Raw genomic sequence first — 24,092 nt, 5'->3', positions numbered from 1 at the left:
TAAAAAAATGCCTAATGTCTCTACACCTCTATAATTCAAAATATGAATTTCAATATTGTTTATATAGTGAATTAAGGGCTGGCGTGTTTCGCATGTTTAGTTGATATTTTTGGAAAGTTAAATGAATTAAATTTAGGATTACAATAATAAAGTGTTAATTTGTTTACCATTAGAGATAAATTAAATGCAATGATAAAAAAACTCGAGCTAATAGTCAAAGAATTGAATAATAATATTTTAAGCATTTTACCACTTTTAGAAGGTTTTCTAACCGAAAATAATTTGTAAATAAAAGCATCCGACATTAAAAATCATTGTTTTTCATTCATAAATAATTTTAACATGTTTTTTGCCGAGAATTATGGAAATAAAAATTGAAGTAGAAATCCATTTTGCTTAAATATACTTGAAATTTTATCTCGTGAGGAACAAGAGCAACTGATAGAAATTTCTTGTAATCTAACACTAACTGAAGATTTCAAAAATAAAATACTTGTTAACTTTTGACTCGACGGGAAAAAAAAATTAAAAGCAATTCAAATAAAGCTATTAAATTTTTATTGCCTTTTTGCACAACCTATTTGCATGAACAAGGATTTTCTTCCATGTTATGTTTGAAAAATGAATACAGAACAAAATTAAAAGTGGATCCTAATTTACTGTTAAAACTAACTGAAATAAGACCTTACATAAAGAAATTCATCTGTCTTAAACAGGCCCAAATTTCACAGTAGATTTTAGAATTAGAGTATTATAATTCAAATTTTGATAATTAAAAATAGTAAATAATTTTAATCTAATACTTTTTATGTGTGCATATTTAATACAAATGATAGGTTGTTAGGTTAGGTTAGGTTATTTTAATTACGGCAAAGCCTCGAGGGCTATCTGCCTAAGGGGAGGGATGCCTTCATGGAGGGCTTTCTAAGGGAAACTGGCTCGAATACACGTTACACATGGGGAAAACCACGAAAACACCCATGCAGCCAGCCCGTTCGCGGAATTCGAACCTCGAACCGAACTACCAGTGTTCAGCGACTTCACCGCTCGGCCGCTGGTGGGCCAAATGATAGGTTGTGCAAATGGCAAAATATATTTAGCCAGTAGGTTGTGCAAATGGCAAAATATTGTACTTATTTAGCTATTTTTAGTATAATTTGTAATTAAAATTGTTTTATATTCCCGTGCAATGCACCACGAGACTTATTTGAAGAGAAAGCTAAGCCGGAAAAACTAAAATACAGGAGCACGTACATTTAACATTTTAATAAATAGATATCTCATAATTGTACTCTTTTGCTACCCAGAAAAATCGAGAAAATGCGAGAATGTTCTCGTGCATTTAAAAAGCTTATAAAAGCAGGGGGAAAACATCTCAATTCAGTTGTTTACTTAGTTCTTGTGGTTTACTGTAGTGAATTCTCGGTGAGATCGGATTAGCTTTCTCTGTTTTGAATTGAGTTCTTTTAAACGTTTTAGTAGTTTAAAATATAACTACTGTGAGATATTGCGATATTGTACGAATATCTCTGAGAAAATTTCAGCATTTTGTTTTATTTGTTGTGATAAGAATAAATTTTATTCCCTTTTCATCGGACTTGTGCATTCAATTTATTACGAACCCGTACGCACGCAAAAATACAATTTTTTAAATATTTCTATTGAGAAATTGAAAAATAATCATTGTAAAATGTAGTGGTGGTACTAAAGTTTTTCAGTTTTTGTTTACATAGTATGTGTTTGGCAAAAGGTTGAGAACCACTGTTCTAGTTTATCTAAAATTTCGTTTTTTGCATTGTTTAAACGGGGACTTCTTGAAATACCGCCCAATTCATTCAACTATAAAATAAGAATGAAGATGAATATCGATCTTATTTTGTACAGCGCTCATCTGTTCAAGCAGGAGATGCAGCCTCCAAATAGATTTTACACAGATAATATTGTATTAATACTCCACTCAGAATTTGAAAGGAAAAAAATATAACTAGAAATTATCTTAAACACAAGGAAAGATTCACTATGCTTATTTTATTAAATTGTAAGGATTATGTTAATTTTATTAACAGTTAAATTTCCTTTCCTGTCAAATTCTTAACTTCAACTTACTACTTCCGGCCAGAACGTAGTTTTGGAATCTGGAGGAGCGGTATTTAAACCGCGAAGTTACTTGCAGAGTGAGAGAGAATCAAGAGTTTCTGATTTACTCCCATCTGCCTTTTGGGCTACTCTCTCTCAAAGCTGTTATTACGCTCGGCCGTACTCAGGCCCTTGCTAAGCTTCGTAGTCAAATAAAGTTAAAGGGCCAACTCGATTAGAATCTTGATAGCTTCTGCTATATTTCTTTAGTTAATCTTAGTTTTAGTCTAATTTCTTAGTCTCTTAAGTTCAAGCCCAATTGTCGGCTTTTATTGTACACTCCAAGACGGAGTTTTGTTAAATCTTATTGGCATAGTAAAGGGTTAGTCACCCTTCCTTCTTGTTGTTTCTTGTCACATGAACTTAAGCGATTATTTGCTAACTAGTTCTTAAAATTCGTCACTTTCTACAGTAACTAATAATTACACAAGTGAAAATCTGACAAAATAATCAGAAAAAAAGGCCAAGGACGATCGTCTCAACAATTATTTCAGTTTAAGATGCTCTTTGAAATATGTCGTAAGATTGCAAATTGCAGCTGATCACTGTATCATACATAATGAATGCAAATTTACGAAGTGTGCTTTCAGCAGTCAGTTCTGTTTCTTTTCAAGGGGGAATAGAGAAATTCTGGCCAGCTGTTGGGGAAAAGGAAGCAGTGGATCAGAAAAATGCCACTTAAATTAAATCAATATGGAGTTTAATACAGCTACGAACAAACCAATAGAGTGTAACGCAACTCAGAACAAACTTATAGAACGTAACGCTACTCAGAACAAACCAATAGAATTTAACGCAACTCAAAACAAACCAATACAATGAAACGCAGCTCAGAACAAACCAACAGAAATAAATGCCATCAGGAATAAACTAACAGCAATTAATACTAAATCAAATCAGTATAAAACAATTAAACAGACTAAATGTCATGATGTTAATCACACTCAATTCGAAATTATAGGCTCTGATGCTATAGAAAGAGAAAAAAGAATAAAAGCTTTCAAAATATCTCCTTTCTCAAATCACAAAGAAATTATCAACAAAAAAGTTATTGTTACCTTTAAAAAGTGCTTAGTATTAATAGTTTAAAATACTGCCTGACTTATTCATTTAACTTCCTCTCTTTAATACCGGACAAAAAAAAGAAATAAAGCTCTCATATAAAATATCTGAATCTCTAGAGACTGGGGATTGTAAAACTAAGACTTTAAGTTAGACTAAATTACATAAACTATCAACATTTATTTGTACAGCTGAGTTTTTCCTTATATTAGCTATTTATTCTGCTTATATATTAACTATTCATTCTGTAGTACTTACAAGAGAAATAGAAAAAGAAATCATTCAAACCTATGCAAACACTATATGTTGCATTGCCATGAGTTTAATATTTAATTAGTGCATAAAATGGGAAGTTATTAATAGAAACTATTCGATTTCGTTATACGTCGTTAATGCTTTTGAGAAACATTCAGATTATATTCATTATTCTTCCTACGAACTAGCAACTATTTGCGTTATCTGAACTTAATTAGGAAAAAAGGTAATGAGAAATATCAAGAAAGTTTACAAAATAAAGTCTGCTGCATAACTCTCTTATTAGACTTGCTTCTGTTAACGAGACGCCCGTAAGTAAGATTTTCTTCTTGCATGTACAAGTAGATGAATCCCGTTACATAGCTACGCATTATTATAAAAATAAGATTATCCTGATAATTAGCTTAGCTTTCTTTTCTTTTGGCTTAATTCTTGCCTTGCTATATGTATAAATTTATGCATATTTTAAGGGTAAGTGAACAGACCTTGTCATCAAATTCTATTATAAACTTCCGGAAAATATTAAAAGAGCTTACTTGCATTATATTATGAATCCATATTGAATGTTATCTGCAGCGTATTAACTAGTAAATGGCGTAGTGCGGTCTCATAGTTCATAACATTTTTTCTATTTGCTAGAAACTTCACTGTAAAGAAAGAATTTGTCCTTCTTTCCTTTAATATATAATTCATATTTAATGCTGTCCGTATTTTTATACTGTGAATTCTCTATGACTATCTTAATTTTTTTATAAAAAATGTGATCTTCATGTAACTTAGCTCATCATCGCAAGCGATATTATTTTTATTATTATACGGCTAACGATACAATTTTCTTCGATAATTTCTTCGTACATATGTGTGTCTGCGAAGCTTTGATTCTGGAGGAAATATAAGCGCACGAAGGTTTTTCGTTGATTTCTGTGCTCGCACTCCTTCAATACATTAGGCGTGTTTCTCGCAAAAGTTGAGTGAATTTTCTAAGGTATTACGTAAAATCAATAACCAAGAAAGTATGGAAGACTGAATAAGAAGAAGAATTATTGATAGATTGGAGGCACGTCATTCACAAACGCAGGTGGCTGCAAAGCTCAATGTAACACCCAATGTCGTTTGCAATTTGTGAAATCAGTTTCAAGACACTGGATCCATATCGAAAAGACCTGAACAAAATCGATCAAAATCCACAGCGACGTATGATAACCATTATTTGGCACTTTCAACAAAGCGACACAGGACTGCCACAGCTTCACAGCTCGCATGTGAGCAATATGCTGCCACTGGAGCCCGAGTTTCACGATCTAAAGTTGCCCGAAAGCTTTGTGAGTTAGGTCTGTATGCTAGAACACCCGCTGTTTGCAACCCACTCACTGCAACACACAAGAGAGCGCATTCAGCATGGTGCAAACAACATGAGCTTAGGGCCAAACTTCTATGAAGCATCGTGCTTTTTGCATACGAATCGGGATTCAGCCTGGACACTGATTCTCGGTGTGCCTGAACCTGGAGAGAGCTTGAAACACAATACCCTACCTCCGGAAAAGGATCAATATGATGGCGGAGATGTGAGGGTTTGGTCAGGCATTATGCTGGATGGCCGCACAACCCTGCATGCTCTTGACAAAGGCTTCCTGATTGCTGTAAAATATAGAAAAGAGATCTTAGAGCTGTATGTTCGAATTTTCTGGGGCGGTAGTTTGTTCTGTGCTGCTGTTAATGGACGACTACGCTCCTCCCTAATGGCTTGGCTGGTCAATGATTACTTGGAACGAGAGGATATTTGCCGCATGGATTGACCAGCCAGTTCTCCTAACCTTAACCTTATACAGGATGTCTGGGACGCTCTCGGGAGGTAATTTCTTCTTGCATTCCCCATCCGAGAACCATCCTGGATTTGAAATCTACCTTGCTGCAGGAGTAGGATAGGCTGCTAAGAAACCTCAACTGTTGACATACTCCATACTAGACTCATCTTCAGTTCGAAATGACAACGTGGATTGTGGAAATCTTAGCATTATGAGCTTTACTGATAACAATGTGTACATAAATGGTTCAGCTTTCTCTCACTCTCTCTGTTATAAATGTATACTCATACCAAATTTCATTAACATCTGTCCATTAGTTTTTCAGAAATTCGACATAATGTGCAAATTTCCTTAATTCTGCACAGTGGTGTCTATAGCAATGCACTTGTTGTTATTAAAGTTTCAATGTTATATTGCTAGCTTGCATTTTGCTAGCAATATAACATTGAGTTCTGTTGTGGAGTCCACCTGCAGCCCTCCACAACAGAGTGACCCGGATTTCGGACAGTTAGAAAACTTTAACCTGTCTGCTTCTGCACTCAAATCTGTAGATAATTGCTCATTGCCGGTGAATCCTACTCCAAAGCCAAGTTTAACAGAAATCAAGCCGTTCCTATTAAAACACTGCTGTTCTTTCCTTTCGGACTATTTGCAATGGAGACTTTAGCAAAGAAAATATATGTTTTCTTTATTTATGAGACCAATTTGTGGCTCATATGTGTGAAGTCATTTTCGAACTGATAACCTCCAAGCCGATCACTGAATTGAAAAAAAAATTAATATTGTATGTTCTAGCATCAATCGAAAACAGATTTTAAGGTTCGTGATATAAGAAACAAGATTTTATGGTTCGTGATATAAGAAATCCAAACAAGAACGAACTTTACAGCTAACTAAAAGAAGAGGTAATTTCACCAGAGGGCTGGACACATATCCTTCAAATCCGGCGCCTTTCTGCCAAAGAAAAATTGGGTGACTGCAAGCCAAGTGAATTGTTTCGCGTGATTCAACGATCTGGACAATATTACCACATTTTTCTGTTAGAACTTTCCTCAGATTAGTTACCAATAAGTGTGCAAACAATTATTTCTTCAATAGCAACATTTGTGAAATCTTTAGGTTTATTTTGGAGCAGGAAACTAGAGAGCAATGCTTTCTCCAGGATTTGATCTCCGGAGCTCTCGATTCTTAGCCAGACGTGTTTCTAACACACCAGGGAGGAAAGAGAAATTTCATTACATATTTAATAACACTAAACGCAGAATTCTGAGAATAACTTCCTCTAAGATAAGTGTAATTTTCATTGATAATCATGCATCTCTGTTGATGCTCAGTCACAGCTTACGGAAATCAAACAACTCCGAAAGAAGGTAATCTTTACGAAGGTTGAAATTCATTCTTGTCACGGTAACAATTCAAGGTAACGTCATTTTCGTAGCCCTTCAGCCACAGCCATTTTGTACATGTATTGGTATCCCCAACAATTTAAAAGTAAAGCAAGTGTATAGAATCCTGTTGCTTCCCGCGCCCCCAGAAAAGATAAACGGCAGGTGTTTTGGCGATACATGTCTTGCCCTCAATGTCTTGTAGAATATTTATATGGTACAGGAAACAAATCAAACTAGTCTCACTAATATAGATTCTGATGTCAATCCAGTTGCAACAAACAGATTGAAAAAACAGCAAATTCCTAGATAAAACTTCAGTGCCGCTCACTGTTTTATTTTTACTGAATAGTGCACTATTTTATTTTTACAGATAAAAATTATCTCTTGATTTTGAAGAAGAACAATAAGAAACTTAATTTATCCATTTTATACTGTTATGGTTGTATTTTATACTGTTATAGTAATTCTTCTGCTGTTATAGTTAAGGCAAATTTTTTGTGTTATTTAAAGTTAGAACTTGATATTAGAAATGGTGCTTAAATGATGCATGGAAAAAAGAATAACACTGTTGTGGTATTTTGAATGCTACTGATACTTTTTCTGAAAAAGCTGCGTCTAGGGATAATATTAATGGATTTCATAAATTATTAAACGACCTACTAAAAATTACAAAATCCCCATATGCGCGTCAAGTTGTGAAACATAATATGATTCATAATACTGACCTTTTTCTTCGACCAGCACTTGCTCTCAAGTTGCACTTGACAGATTTTAAATAGCAAATATATAAATTAAATATATGTTAAATTATGTCTTATGCTTCCATCAAAGAGTAAGTATTCGTCTCCATTAGGATATGGTTCTTGAAACCGAAAATGGTGATTAGCGTCCTGTTGACGATTACTGTTTTTTAAACACTTAAACAGTAAACAAAAAATACCTAATCCTATTATAAATTTTACTAGTAAACTGCACGCAACAAAATGTTCTTACGCATAGACTTAGCTTTCTATTAGATTCCTGTTTCTCCAAAATATACTCACAAAACGGCTAAATGTATTGCCCTTTACACATTTTGAAAGCACCCGTAAATTTGACTTTTTAATACGTCTAGCACTTATCAAAGATTTATTGATGAAGTCACTAACGTTTTAAATAATGTCCGCGGTGAAACTTCTCAGCATGCGATACGAATTGGTAGCCATAGATTCATCAGAAAGAAATTTCAATAAATTCTTGAAGACAGAAACGTTTCCAATTACATTGATAAGAAATCACTTATTTATACTTTTCAAACAGAAATCTGATAAATTTTCCACTCATGAAGCATTTAGATCAGTTGTTTCAGATTGCGACAAGTATTTGCTAGCCATTTTGTTAGGTATACGCAGAATTCTTTCCACTGCATTTGATCTGCAAAGTAATGTGTGGTTAAAGGATTTCACAAGCATCTTAAAAGCTCTCTTACAGCTCATGAAAATACAAAGTGCATGAATAGTTTTCCAGTTGTGTTAATGGGTTTTCGAAGATTATCTAAGTGCAACCAACTCTCATATTGTCTGCTGCACTTCTCGAAGACTGTCAGCTGATCATCTTTGGTTTGGTTCTTTAAAAAGTCAGCCAAGCCTACATATGTATCAGATCTACTTTCAATGATGAAGAAAATTTTTCCTATAGCAGCAACTTATGAAAGCAAAAACACTGTACATAAATTCATTCTTTAAAATATGCACTTCCATTTTTCTAATGATCGCTAAGATGCGTCCTCCTTTTACACCTCAGCATTCTGGATTGCATCTTGTTTTTAAATGCACTGACAAAACTTTTATGACTGAATGGTAAACAAATGTATGTAATAATAGAGTTAAACCTTCATTCTGAAATTCTGAAAGTTTAGAAACCCAGAAACATTTTTCATTTGCACATACCGCACGGATTCATAATCTCAGGGCGCGGGTAAACATGTACCGCAAAATCTGGTAGTCATGAGCACTTTCTAATAAGATTGATTCATGTAATCTAATACCAAGTGGTCAATCATGCATTTTGTATTTAGTATCCCATTTATATTATCATCAAATATCGAAATTTTGAATCACCTCCTTTTAGAGAAGCAGCAACAGAGTTCATTGCACTCCCTTACCATCCACACAGTGGTTGAAAGATTTCGCTGGCATCTTTAAAACTCGTCGCTTCTTCATCAATAGAACGAAGGTTATAAACGATATTTTTTATAACTTTGTAGAGACATTAGGTTCCTTTTAAAGGGTGACTGGGTTTTTTTAGGGGAACCAGTCGCCAAATCCTGGGTATGGAGTGTCATCATCCAAAACCCTTTTAGTTCCTTCGCCACTGTAGAGACATTAGGATATTTTTTTGAGGCCGGAGAGATGAAAAATAAGCAATCGCCTTCGCCGGGAATCGAACCACGGGCCTCTGGAATATCGGCCCAGCGTGCAGAACCACTACACTACGAAGGCACGCTAGGAAGGCGGGAGAAATACTTTATAACTTTAAAACAATTGTTGTTCAAATTCTACAAGAAAATGTAGCACCATGAAAGATGGCCTTCTAACCGTCTTTCCCCTTATCTCTCTTTCTCTGCACTCTAGCAGTTTCGGGAAGAAGAGCTCGTGGCATGTAGGAGTTTTACATGTTACAAAGGTTAATTTTAAAATTGTGTTTTTAATAACGTGTTGATGTCATATTATCAGTTGAATTTCTGTCAATTGCAGCTATCCGCAGCAAATGTATTCTTAGTAACCCAGCAATGCCCTGGAGGCTAAAGCGCTCTCTTATTCCATTTGCAGGAGTTAAACAACCTGGTTACATAAGGGTTTTGAGGTTTTTTACCCTGGTATATTGTGAGCCCAATACAGTGTTTTAAAGAAAGTCTTCCTTAAAGCTACCATTCTCACAGCAGACCAAGCAGAGATTACATACTGATATCTCCTTTTGAGACCGGTTCTTAAGGCTATAAAGTAAGAAAATAATAGTTACAGAAAATAGGATCTATACTTAAGTTAAGGGGTTAAAGACTTACTTTTTGAAGATAAAATTACTTTTCAATTATTTCTTTCTCAGCACAAAATAGACTGCAGAATCAAAGATGCGTACATCTAGTGATATTGAAATATTTGCTTTAGAAATATGTTCTGTTATTAGTTTTCATAAAAAAAAGCTTCTCTTCTGAGTATGTCATATTTGTTTTCAATAAATGCTGTAATCTGTGTATTTAAAGAGATGTACAGAAGACACGATGTTATGCAAATGTGTATAACGTGCATGTTTATCATCGTTGCTCGTGAATGCATATATCCTGCAATTCTTAAGCGATATAAAACTAGTATTTAAAGGGAAAAAGAAATTTATTTTAAAAAATAAATAATGAATAATAATAATAAATAATAATAAATTTTTCTCGAAGATGTATCTGAAAGCTGAAGAATACAAAGAAAATTTTGTCGCTGTGTATCTGCTTCACCTTGAATATGACCTACTTATGTTTCGACGTTAAATTATCTGAATGTCATTTTACAGATGGATTACCAAACTGAAACTTAAAGAAACAGGTAAACGGTTAAAAATTATTTCTACAGAAAATATTCAGTCACTTAATGCACAGAAAATGTGCTGACAAAGAATTACTCGTCTACATTTGCGAGTCTCAATATCCTTCTTCTCTATAGACTGGAACAAGCTATAAATACCGTTATGAGAATGAATGCAATAGACCAGCGTTTCTTGAACTGCGAGTTGCGACCCCAGACGGGGCCGCAAAGCGAAATGTTGGGATCCCGAAAATGTAATTCATATACACGAATTTAAAGAAATTATATTAACTGATATGCTTGAGATAAAGTGCTTAAGAGAAAGCCGAAAAGGAAACTGTTGAGTTAGCGAGTGACTAACTTAAGAGTTAAGTTTCCACAAAACTTCTTGACTATATTCCAGATCGGAGCTAGAGCTGAATTTCGCATAATTTCTAAAATGGAATTAAATGTTCCTGTGCATTCACCATCATATATTTATGGGAAGCGAATTTTCTAAATTTAATGCTTTCTAGCTTTAAATGTCTTTCAATTCTAAAACACGGTGAAGACACTTTACGTCCAGAAGTGTTAAATACTGCACTAAGATCTAATTTATTATGCACCGAAAAAAAAATCTGAAAGGTTTCAGATTCTTACAGTCGTGCAAAAGGGTTTATAAAGGTCTTTTACATCCGTCGAAGATTGTACCATTAAAAAAAGAATAATATATACACTTGCATATTTTATCTTCTTATAGACTGCTACAGAGATGCAGGACCATGAAATCTTTACACCATCCAGATGAAATACATGATAAGAACAAATCCAATGCAGGAACTCTAAACATTATTCCATTATGTCAAGCATTGGTGATTCAACGGAACTACCCATTTCGAATACAATCTTTTTTTCTTTGGCTTACTGAAGGGCTACTGATTTAACAACTGGCAGTACGAACGCTAATTAATGAAATAATAATTCTTCGTTTTCTTGGACGACTTACTTTAATTTTCTTGCTATGCATATTTTTGTATACCTCACACGAAAAATTTCTTATATTTTTGTAGATCTAAGTTATGTAATGACATTTACTCAGCCAGCAAACTGGTATCAGAAAACTCTCTCAAAGCGACATGTGACAGATAGTATGTGTTTTAGAGTAATATAAAAGAGAAACTTTTTTCGTTATATTTTGACTAGCTGGACTCATGAGAATCATTCGCACGAAAATTCTTTAGCTTTCGTAATTTAGTCCGACTTATATTGTCTTTAAGCTCCTTTTTTTAGTAGCATTGAGTATGAATAATAAAAGCAGAAAATTTGATGACTATAATTTATGAGTCATGATATCCCATGTTTTGGAATCCTTTAATAAAAACAGCATAAGAGAAATGAGAGTACTAGGGCTCAGTCCTAGAGCAGTACTCTCAATATGCAAAGAAAAATAAAGTAGGGAAATTAACGAAGAGAAAAAAAAAATAATTTGGTACATAACTAAAATTATATCCTTCATCATTAAACAATGAGAGATTTCATGCACTGAAAAATGGAATATCTAAAATAACGTGAATAATCTCTCGATGTGGAAAAAAGAAGTTTATCCGAAGAACTTACTTAATTATGTAATAAAATTATTCTTTTGAATTTCAGTGCCGACTTGATGTAGATAGCGATATTTCATAAACAGATTTATAGACAAGGTTGGTTTGGTTTGGTTTATTATATTACGGCAAAGCATTCGAGGGCTATCTGCCTTAAGAGAGGGATGCCTTCGTGGAGGACCTTTTAAGGGAAACTGGCTCGTATAAACGTTACACATGGGGAAAATCACGAAAACACCCATGCAGCCAGCCCGTTCGCGGGATTCGAACCTCAGACCAAACTACCAGTGTTCAGCGACGTTACCGCTCGGCCGCTGGTGGGCTTTATAAACAAGATAAGATAAGTTTAGGCTTCCCTGCTCCGAGAACTCAATCCCACTGCATGTCTACTCCCCCTTTGGGCACTTCGTGGAAGTTCAACCTCCACTATTACCCTCCAGGAGAGCAGCGCACCACCTGGATATGACACCAGGCAGCACCGGTCGTCTAATGCTCCTACCAGTCGCTTGGGCGAGCCCGTCGCAGCGGGACATTACCCAGCGACCCCGGGGGAGACCTCCGGGTTACTAGAACCACGCCGCGCTAGGACGTGCCAGGCTCCGAGGCCGGCCAATAAGTGACCTTTCCCAGAGCCTTCAGAACCACCAAGTTCATAAATTTTATACCCCCGTGGCCGAGACTGCCTAGGTACAGATCCTAGCCAGTAGCTTCGCAGAATTCTCTACGTCGACCCCCGGGGGGTGGGCTTTATAGGCAAGGAGCTTGATGAGATTTACAGACAATAAGACCTAAAGTTTCAGTGAGAACGTATGGTGAAACGGTAAGATATTAAGGTGTTATAAGCATACTTGAAAAGAAAGCATATAGTGCTAATGAAGAGAATTTCAAAACTCTTAACTTAGCACTGCTGTTTCTTTTTTGTTTTAATCGAAAAAAAAAAAACAATCCTATATTACTAATTTCTTCAAACACCAAATTCAGGTCGTTTCTGATTTCACTCAAGTTTTTACTCTGTGCTATAAATAACTAAAAATATGTCAATAATTTTAAATAAAGTATCACTGATTATTTAAATTATAATTATACTAATTACAACATTTACATTCAAAAGTTGAAAGTACTTTTTTTTAATATCTGCTCTTCTCAATATTACTTAACTTGCGTTCTTAATAGTACAGTTCTAAATCCTTTCTCCCGTATTAAATCTCTCTGCTTATAAAACAGTTTTTGTCAATTCTTTAGGGGTGGCCTTATAACGAAATTTGACGCCATAGGAAATTATTTTTCTAAATATATGAATTCATAAGTTGAATCCGCATTTTAATATTTTTAACCGAATAAAACAGATGATTAAAAATTCATTATAAACAATTTTGAACCTTCCGATTCCATATCGATGAAATACAGCAAATGCATTTTCAAGTTCTTCTTCTTTCTTCGTGAATACTGTATCATTATAATTATTAAAATTACCGGTGTTTTTGAAAGCATAAACAGCAAGTTTAAAAAAACACCTTTTTAATGCCTCTGCCTCTACAGTAGATAAAATCATTTCAAACCGCGGCTGACTTTATCAGAGAGGCTTCATTGTATATTTGTTTTACTCTTTCAGTAATCTAAAACCACTGTTATTGTTGTTGTTCATGTATTTCATGAAGGAATTGTTGCCAGAGCCTCAAGGAAGTTGGACTTCTACTGCCACCCAATTTTGAGGCAGACCCTTACCCAGGGGTGGTCAGAGGGTTTAACACCTCTCCTGTACTGCCAAATTACACCAGAGGACTTTCGGCTCGCCATATATTTAGAGTGCCCCCATGCTGCAAAGACACATCATAAACATCTGTGCCTTCTCCGAGCTTTGAACCCAGGCCCTCCGGTACCGCAGTAGGCTCCCCTAACCACCATACTGTCTGAACGGCAAACGAACTGCTAGATTCTATGTGTTACGATGGCTTAATCACGGTTTAAAAATCCTTAAAAACCCTTCATTTTGTAGTTGAAAATTGGGTTCTAGTCTATCTAAAATGGTGGCGCGGTGTATTTAATTATGGCAAAGCACACTAGGGCTATCTGCCTAAGGGGAGGGATGCCTTCGTGGAGGACTTTCTAAGGGAAACATGTGTAACGTATACACGTTACACATGGGGAAAACCGCGAAAACACCCATGCAGCCAGCCCGTTCGCGGGATTCGAACCTCGGACCGAACTACCAGTGTTCAGCGACTTTACCGCTCAGCCGCTGGTGGGCGCAGTCTATCTAAAGAAAAATGAGTCAACTTTTTTATATATAAGGTAGTCGCATTCTTTTAAAATACTTGTAGATATTCTCAGAGCACTAATAAAAGTGAATTCAGAATATATCGCTGTGAAATGCATGCCATTGATTTGACGGGTGTCACGCTTGAAAAGAAGATTTCAACTTTTACGTGCTTCACATTTTGCATGTGGAGATTATACTCAGAGAAACGACATGTGGAATTTCTTGAAGCATTGAGCATAGATTGTCACAACCAGTCGCTCTCGTGGAAACTCAAACTTATCTTCCCATTTTAGTAAAATGTTAACTGATTAAATTTATATATGATATTTTCTAATTCATCAAACAACAATTGACTGCTCTGATGTTTTTATAAGACGGCTAATTAATTGCTACTGATGCAGAAGTTTTTAAAATAAATTATTTAAATTAGCCCATAGAAATTTGATCGATTAGTCTTCCTGCAAGTATTTTATACAAGCATTGATTTTGAAATGCGTCTTATAATAATATATTTATTTAAAATTTTGAACGAAACAATTGGAAGCATCTAAATGCTATCTTGCTGTTTAGACAAAACTATATAAAGAGTAAACCTAAGAGACAGAGCATGAAAGTGTGACTGATAAAATAAATCTTTCATTATGCTGAATTCTAAGTTAGCTAGTATTTAATTATTAGTCAGTTTCCCAATTAACGCTTACTACTGTAAATTATTTAGATTACAATTCCGAAAACTATATGTAATAAGTTTTTTCTTTTCATTCGAGTATCGAAATGTTCATTTGATTTATTTTTGCGGGTTCTGTTCTTGATAATGCAAGGATCAAGATAAAAAGCAGCATTTCTTTTTTAGACTAATAGTATACCTTTGAAAAATAAAATCCGTATATCTCAAAATTACGTGGAAGGATTATTTCAAATTCTAAAGGAAATTCCAGTTCAGACGTCTTTACGTGTAGTAATTGTTTGAAGCACCAATAAATAAACCAAATAAAGTTTAATGAAATGTTAATTTTTGCAAAACTTGCTTTACCCGTTTAAGTCCAGCTCAAAATTCAATTTAAAATCATACAAACATTAGATGCAGTGACTTCAAAATCTGAACATGCATAAGAATGTTTCCAGACAGATGCAGCTTCATGGTAAATAATCAATTCGCATAAAATGCAATCTCTTTTTATTTCAGAAAAGGTAATTTCTTATGTTATACAGAAAGGAGAAAATAACAATTTGGAGCTGAAAATAAATGACAAAATTTAAATAAATAAATGTAGATTTTTACCTCCCTCTCACTTATAGACATTATAAGACATAATCCAAATAAAACATTGGTAAAGAAGGTAATGTTTTTGGTCCAAAATTTCAATAGCGAATTTTCAGTGAATAAAAAGCAGCGAATCATCGTCCCCACAACACATTTTCACCATTTTTAGCTTGATCTCTGTCTTTCTATCTGTATGTGTGAAACGATTTTTTTTGTCCACCATACATAAACAACTTCCGGAAATTTTCATTTCCTGCAGTTAAGCGTTCTGCATTCATGAAAAGATTTGATTAGATTCTGGTTATAATTGGACAACCGGAAGTGGTATTTTGCATGAAGTCCCAAATGGGTTTTAATGGACAACCGGGGGATATTTTACGTGAAGACCATGAGAGGTTTTATTGAAAAACGGTATTAAGATAAAATCCAAAAAATTGGGGTCACGATCATTTTGAAACACGAAATTTATCCCTAACCCCAAATTTATAACCTTACTCTATTTTGAGGCTTTATTTTGAGGCTTTTATTTAGAAATCTAAATAAACAATGGGGAATGTAATATTATCGAAGAATGTAAGCTTCTAGAATCCGTCAGCAGCTACATATCTCGCCCATCACGTATCCACTTCCATGTACAAGCTCAAGTTGCTCAGCTAAGTCAGTAACTGAGAGGTGGTGTATTGAGAATACGGCAAAGCACACTAGGGCTATCTGCCTAAGGGGAGGGATGCCTCCGTGGAGGACTTTCTAAGGAAAACTGGCTCGAATACACGTTACACATGGGAAAAACAACGAAAACGCCCATGCAGCCAGCCCGTTCGCGGGATTCGAACCTCGGACCGAACTACCAGTGTTCAGCGATTTTACCGCTTGGCCGCTGGTGGGCTAGTAACTGAGAGGAATCGCGTTTTAATGTATGCAATATATCAAGAATCGAAGAAAGTTATAATATCCCATATTTTGCTAAAGGTCTTTAGAAAAGTAAAAATCTAAAGTAAAAGTAATCTAAGTTGAAGTAAGTAATCTAAAGTAAAAAAAATATCCGGCTTAAGAAGGGACTGATTCCAGTTTAAGAAATTAATCAAATAATATACGCTTTCATACATTTCTTCATTCAACATTAGACAAAAAATGTTCCAATCATTAAATTGTTTTTTTATTCTTTTTAGAAAAAATTCCACAACATGCAAAATTAGCCCTGAAAAAATTATCATAATCGTATAATTTATATTACTTTCATGCTAAGAATAAGGTCGAATTACAGAATGTCCAAACATCGATTCCATTAAACGCACAATTTTGACTTTAACCACTTCGACAAACAGTAATTTGAAATCAGGGCATCTAAATTAACGTTTCTCAAACTTAAAAATCGCTTCTAAAGCATTCGCAATGAACGTTTAACATACATAATCGTCTATAAAATGCAGTCGAATTTTAATTTAACTAATCAGTATTTCAAAAACGAATTTCTTCCATTTCCCCAACAAAGAGTGAAAATTCGAATTAAAAAGTAATTTATCTCGATTTAAAAGTATTTCATATTTTTCGCTGTAAAATATTTTAAGCGGTATATGCTGAAAACGCTAAGATAATAGGTAGTCATCTTTGTCATAATAATAGGTAGTCATCTTTTTCATAATAATAGGTAGTCATAATAACGCTAAGATAGTAGGTAGTCATCTTTGTAATAGATAATAGCTCCGTTCATACGCAAATGCGAATTATTCTCGTTTCAAAACATAGTGATAAAAAGCATATTTCGAGCCATCTCTTTAGGTGTAATCTGACGATAATGAAGAATAAGGTTGTGTTGTTTGATGAAAAGAAGTGCAAACTATCGCACTCTCAAGCTCCCCTTTTAGTATAAACACTATAGTCATTAAATAAAAGAGGAAGTATTTAACGCTTCGTAAAAAATTGGTATACGAAATTTGGAGTCTGAAATATTCGACACAGACGCTTTCTGCTCAAAGACGAAAAAAAAAAAAAAAAAAAAAAGAAGATACAGTAATTTATTCCATAAAATAAATTTTAAACACTCATATTCAAAATATCTTTCATTTATTTTGTATATTGATATATACATAAAAAAATTTTAAAAAAAGCTAAAGACACATGCATTTTTTGGTATATATATATATATATATATATATATAAGTTAAAAGAAAATTCCTAGTTCGTACGCTAAAATGTTGCTTAGATACTGTGGTTCCGTGAAAATATTAACATAAGTAAAATAAGGTGCAATGAAATGTGTTCTAAAGGTAAAACAAACAATACAAACACTTGAATATTTACAAATAAAATTCAATACTAATTGTAAGCAATATGCTAATCAAAGTAAGGCATTATTTAAACATTAGAATTAAAGTGCGACAAATGATTTAAACAAAAATAGAAACTAAGAAGAGGTAAATGGTAGATTAGCCTAATTCGAATCTCATTATGGCTTTTCATAGGAAATTATTTTTAATGATTTTCGAATCAAGCTAACTCCATATCGCGTTTCGCCGAAACAGACAATTGAAACTGTATACGAAACCCTTTTTATAAATTAATTGAAAAAACTTTGCCATATATATATATATATATTTTTAAAAAGCTAAAGATACATGCATTTTTTGTGCGATATCATCGCATTTTGACTTACATCTTTCGCCACACCTTGGTGTCGATGCAAGACGAAACAGAACATTTGGGAACAGCAGCAAGGCATATTCTCTAATTTTATGTTAATTTTCTCCAAAACTATTGTGGGTGAAGAATACAACCCACATTATTATTTTTTTTTGGGGGGGGGGAGAATAAGTTTTCTTCAATTTTCACAATTTTATTGATTCCACCGATTTTAATTCAAGGACTAGATAACAAAGAACTGACTCGTACTTTTTTATGTAATTCGCCCAATTAACTGGTATGTTGTGATTCATTTAAAGCAAGCGTTAGTTAGCAGTTAGTTAGTACTCAACAGAAGTTAACTTTTGATACCGTAAGTAAAGGAATCATATGGCAGTACCGAAAGGAATACGTCATCCAAAAAGTGTTTTCAAACACTTTTTTCTTCCCGGCATGGAAGGTGCCTGAACAACAATTCGGCTACATTTTAATTTCATGAGGTGGTTATTCAAATGTAATCTTTCTTTGCAAATTATATCTCTTTCTTGGGAGGAAAAAAAACAACAGAATATTCAATTCTTCATCTCTTGGAATTCCCATATCATGAAATCCACAGCAGTAAAAAAAGTAAACTCGTTAGATGGAAAATGTGGGCGCGAGAGCAACAGTTAAAAAGACAATTATCGCCAAAAAAAAAAAAAAAAAAAAAACCAAACTGACAACATCTGGCTACGATGAAATACGCCAAAACAAAAAGTACTCATTACCAGTTCTGAAAGAGTAGTTGAATTTCTATTGTGCAGTTCTTACATAAGGTCGTGAAAATTTTTAATTAATGATATCTCTAAATTTGATCTTATGAAGATGGACTTAATTTGGTTCATTAATTCGAAAAGGAAATGCCTTTCTCTAACTGACGTATTTTAGCAACAAAGGAGCTATTTGTTTCAAACCTCACTTATTTCAGTTTTCAAGTGTTAGCATCTAATATTATCGCCCTGTATTATTTTTAAAGAAATAACGCAATAAGCAAATGTAAAAAAAAATACATCGCAACACAAATAAAAGGGTGCTGCCACCAAATATTATATTTAAATATTCTTTTGAAAGAAATAATATAGTTAATATAAAAAAGTATGGCAACATAAAAGAACGTTGCCACTAAATGTTGTTATGTAAATATAAAAACTTCATAAAATCCTATAAATGTTGAATAAGAATATTTTTAATGCAAAAATTAAAATAAACCGTTATAAGTAAAACCAAAAAATAATATAAAAGAACAAGAAAGAAGAGGAAGCCAATCAACCTAGACACAACGTCGTCAGAAGAAGGTATGTCGAACTTAATTACAGTTCTTCTTCCAAAACAAAATCCTACTTTTCTGTATCTAGAATTAACTGATGAACCATTCCAATACATTTTTTAATCTTAATTGTTCACCTGAAAATTCTGGTCCTTCTCAAAGCGAAGGAAAATTGGAAAAGTACAGAGTAAAATCATTTAAATATCTCAAATTCAAAAATATTTTTTTAATCTAAAAGGAATCTTTAATAAAAATGAAAACTTACTCTTTAAATTTAGAAAAAATTTAAATCCTACAATGAAAAAAAATCTTTAAAATTTCAAAATAATTTTAACACAAATAAATCTTTGCAAGAACCTCTTATCAAACATCAGTGAAAACGAAAGAAAATGACAAAAATACAAAGTAAAATCATTAAACATATCATCCAATTTAAAAAGATTTTTCTCTTCTTTAATAAAAATGAAAATTTGCCCTTAAAATGTAGAAAAAAATTCAAATCCTAAAGTGAAAAAAAATCTTTGAAATTTCAAAATAATCTTAACAAAATAATTTGCGAAAACCTCTAATCAAACAGCAAGGTGAACCCGTTAGAAATTCCTTTAGAATGAGACGTCAAGGCAAAGAACGTCTATGTAATAGGAGGACCGGAAAGTAATGTCGCTTTCTTACATTAAATTGAAACGAATAAATTTGTATCAAGTTTTTATTTTTAATCTATAATATAATCACTCTCGTTATCAGCAACCTTTTGCCATCTAGTATGCCGATTTCAATCCCAGATTGATAAAAATCCATTGGTTTTTGAGTTAAATATCTCGAAATGGCATTTTGGACATCATCCAAATTTTCAAATTTTTTGTCACTGAGAAAATATTGTAGGGATCGGAATAAATGGAAATCCGAGGGTGCGATATCGGGCGAATATGGTTGGTGAGGCAGTACCTCCCACTCCAATTCATTATATTTTTCCAGTGTTCGTCTTGCACAGTGCGGTCTTGCATTGTCGTGTTGAAGAATGACACCTTTTCCGTTGGCAATCGCCAGATATTTTTCAATTAAAGATTGGTTCACTAGATCCAATTGTTCACAATAAAGGTCTGCATTAACAGTTTCTCCAGGTTTCAGCAATTCAAAATGAACAATTCCGCGAATACTTTATCAAACACCCAGAAGCGCCTTTTCGGGATGTAAACCCTTTGTAACCCCTATTAAAACTGCCTTTTGAGTTTTGGATTATCATATAGGACTTATTTTTTTGTATCCACTAATCAAACGATCAAAAAACGGTTCTGTATGGTGCCGTTGAAGCAATACGTTGCATGTGATGGATAGGTTGGCTTTGTTCTTTTCGGACAGATTATGGGGGACTCAAACACTTGCTTATTTTTCCATTCTGCTTTAAATGTTCTTGGATGGTCGACCAAGGTAGAGTGTTTGACATGGATTTGCTTCCACTTCTGCCCTTAGCAAGTTGTTGTCGACATGCGCAGAAACGACATTACTTTCCGGTCCTCCTATTACAATATTCTTTGGTCAAGGGCTGCCAGTTTGGCTTTTTTAGCAAAACTAAAACCGTAGAGCTACCCATCTTCCAAAAGGTGAAATAATGCTACAAAGCAAAGAATTTTGAAATTCATTTTGAATTTCTCTGAATGACATCTAATTATCATTCAGAGTTTCATTAACTTTAAAACCCCAAATATAAAACCAAATTAAAACCCAAATTTAAATTTAAAAAATTATAATAGAAATAAAGAAAATAGAATAAAGAAAAGCAAAAAAAGCGAGAACATTTCAATAAATATAAGAATTACAAATATTTCAAATAATTTTTAAATTGCAAGAGACTTAAATGGTGGTCAGTTTTTAGTATTTTTAAACTAATGTCAAAGAAGCCTAGAAATTTTCTAATGTTGAATTAATTGCAATTAGAATTTTTTTTAATAAAATTATTACAATTTCTTAAAAATTTATTTAAAAAATTACAAATTTAATCTTATGAAAATGCAAAGGAAAGTTCGAAAAGGAAGTAAAGGACAAATGTTAGAAAAGTAAAAAGTCTTTACTTCATGAGCTTATCATGACGACTGAAAATAGTAGACCCAAAAGTTAATCACAGCTAAGCAAAGAAATAAAAAATAAGTGAATATAAAAACCTATATAACTTTCTAAAATATTCTTCTTTATACTTATCAGATAAAAAAAGATTATTTGAGACAAAAATTCTTACTTTTAAGAATCCTTATAAGGTGTAGACTACTCCCGATTTTTTGTAAAAGACTGTAATGAACTTAATTGGAATTTCATTTTCTTTTAAAATTTTTGTGAGACTTAAGATTTCTTCATGATGTATTTCTATTTTCAGTACAAACGTTTTTAATTTTGTAAATTTGGTTAATTATTGTATTTCCCATAACTTTTTTAAACGCGTCCAATTTTCTTAACTTCCTTCATTCATTTCCTCACAGGCGTCTAATTATCATTCAGAGTTTCATCAAAAATAAATTTACAAGAAATAATCTCACCAAAGATTTAGTTCTTGATTTCAGAAAATTCAAATTCAACTGTGCTACTTCTAATGGTAAAAAAATTTTCTGTGCTACTAACTTTCTTCATAGAAATTTTCATGACATTCAACTTCATAAAATATTTCAGCCCACCAGCGGCCGAACGGTAAAGTCGCTGAACACTGGTAGTTCGGTCCGAGATTCGAATCCCGCGAACGGGCTGGCTGTATGGGTATTTTCGTGGTTTTCCCCATGTGTAACGTGTATACGAGCCAGTTTCCCTTAGAAAGTCCTCCACGACGGCATCCCTCCCCTTAGGCAGATAGCCCTAGTGTGCTTTGCCATAATTAAATACATCACCACCACCACAAAGTATTTCAACAAGCTCAACAAAAATTTCCAGCAATTACCTTCCAAAATATCTGTAAGCTTCAAGTACAGCAAAAAAACTTAGTAGTTTTCTCACAAACTATAATGAAGGAGATTTTCTGCAACTTGATTTTTTAACGAGAAAAACATTTCTGTAATTTGTTGACGTAGATCATAAGCAGCCACTAGCGGCCGAGCAGTAAAAGCCGCTGAACACTGGTAGTTCGATCCGAGGTTCGAGTCCCGGCGAACGGGCTGGCTGCATGGGCGTTTTCGTGGTTTTCCCCATGTGTAACGTGGATGCCAGCCATTTTCACTTAAAAATGACCTCCACAGGGCATCCCTCCCTTTCCGTGTAGTGCCTAATGGCGCAGCACGTAATAAACAAAAAAAACAAAAAAAAAAAAAATCACAAGCATATTATTACAGTAAATCTCGGTATTGCGCAAGAGAAGGAAACTCAACTGCTTATGAAAAAAAGGAACAAACTTTGAGCCAATTGAATACGTTTCTAAATTATATTCCATGGAAAGCATTTCTACAGATATTGATAACTTTACAATTAAAGCACTTTCTCAACTTAGTTTGCCTTCTGATCTATTTAAGGAGTGGAAGAAGGTTGAATTGAAGCAGAAAGAAAATTGAATTAATTACATGATTTTTTAAAACCTGGAAACGTTTACTTCTGAGGTTTTCATTGTTAAAAAATAATTTACAATTACCAAAATTGATAAAGCGAGCAATAATTTCAGTATTTTATGAAGAAAGTTCTACGATTCCGTTATTTAAAATAAGCTGAAAAATCGTGCAATCTATAGTATGTCTAAAAATAAAGAAAGTAATATTATTAACAAAATTTCTGCCTTTCACAAAAAATGGAAAATTTATTTTTTCACTGCAAACAACAATAGTTTGCCAATCTTTATACTTTATCTAAATTTCAAACAAATTCTATCAAATTCAGATTTATAGTTAACAGTTTATAACATTAACATTTAACTATCAGTGGCGTAACTGGAACTCTCGGGCCCCTATGCAAAGACTTTTTCTAGCCCTCCTGATAAACTAACTGTGCTTAAAAGTTGAAAAAAATCAAGTATTCCAGAAGCCAATGTTTTCATGAGAATTTTTATCAGATCTGGAATAATTATTAAAAAATAAAAGCACGTTTTAAGGGAATCAGTTGAAAGATACGTAACATGAAGAAAGAATAATAAGGAAAATATTTTCCCTTCACCAACTGTAAAATGCAAATTTACTTTACTCTGGGTGTAATATTTGACATCAGATAATTTTAACCAGTTTATTTAAGATATTTTGTGAGCGTGTGTGTGTGAGAGAGAGAGAGACAGATTTTTCTCTCCTTTCACTGAGATACATACTGATAACAGATGAATAAGTCTACATAAAAAAAGGAACATGTCGATGTAAAGTATAGCATTAAGAAGAGAAAAAAAGCCTAGATCTTGGGAGGTTTTTTTAAATAAAATCCAGTAAGTTTTACATACAAATATAATATAAATAATATATAAAAATATTTTATATAAAATCTGCTCCAATCTACTTTATCATAAATCTACTTTTATATCAAAACATATTTATCATAAATTTCATAATGAAAATTATTTGAACATACAATCTTTGTAGAAAATATGGTAAGTGGTAAAGTTTGGTAAAGTTTTATATGGTATGGTTTGTAAAGTTTTTTCCCCCCTCACTTTTTAAAATACTTTTTGGTATACTCAACTAGTTGAATACAGGATTTTCTTAAAAATACGTATGGTCAATTTTTCCCTGTTTTCTTTTAATTTTTCTCGGTCCATACTGGTCTTCTCTAATGTTTTTCATAATTAAGTATAATTATAACTCTCATGGCCAAAATTTGTCATAAAGACAAAACTCCTTCTATATTAAAATTTGCTACCCCTAATCTACATTTCCGCAAAATTATTTATCAATACCTAGATGTCTATTTTCTAAGACA

At 33.4% G+C, this 24,092-nt stretch overlaps 1 non-coding gene across 1 annotated transcript; it reads right to left on the bottom strand.

Moving 5' to 3' along the window:
• Positions 1–9,052: 9,052 nt before the first annotated feature.
• TRNAI-GAU (transfer RNA isoleucine (anticodon GAU)) lies at positions 9,053–9,126 on the bottom strand. The gene has a single exon. It is a non-coding gene; the product is annotated as a tRNA-Ile (tRNA).
• Positions 9,127–24,092: the final 14,966 nt, after the last annotated feature.

The sequence above is a fragment of the Stegodyphus dumicola genome, chromosome X1 (assembly GCF_044657685.1).
Source record: "Stegodyphus dumicola isolate Sdum_Otavi_A_Nest chromosome X1, ASM4465768v1".
NCBI lineage: Eukaryota > Metazoa > Arthropoda > Arachnida > Araneae > Eresidae > Stegodyphus > Stegodyphus dumicola.
The sequence above is the reverse complement of the archived record's forward strand: the minus strand, read 5'-3'. Positions and strand labels throughout refer to the sequence as shown.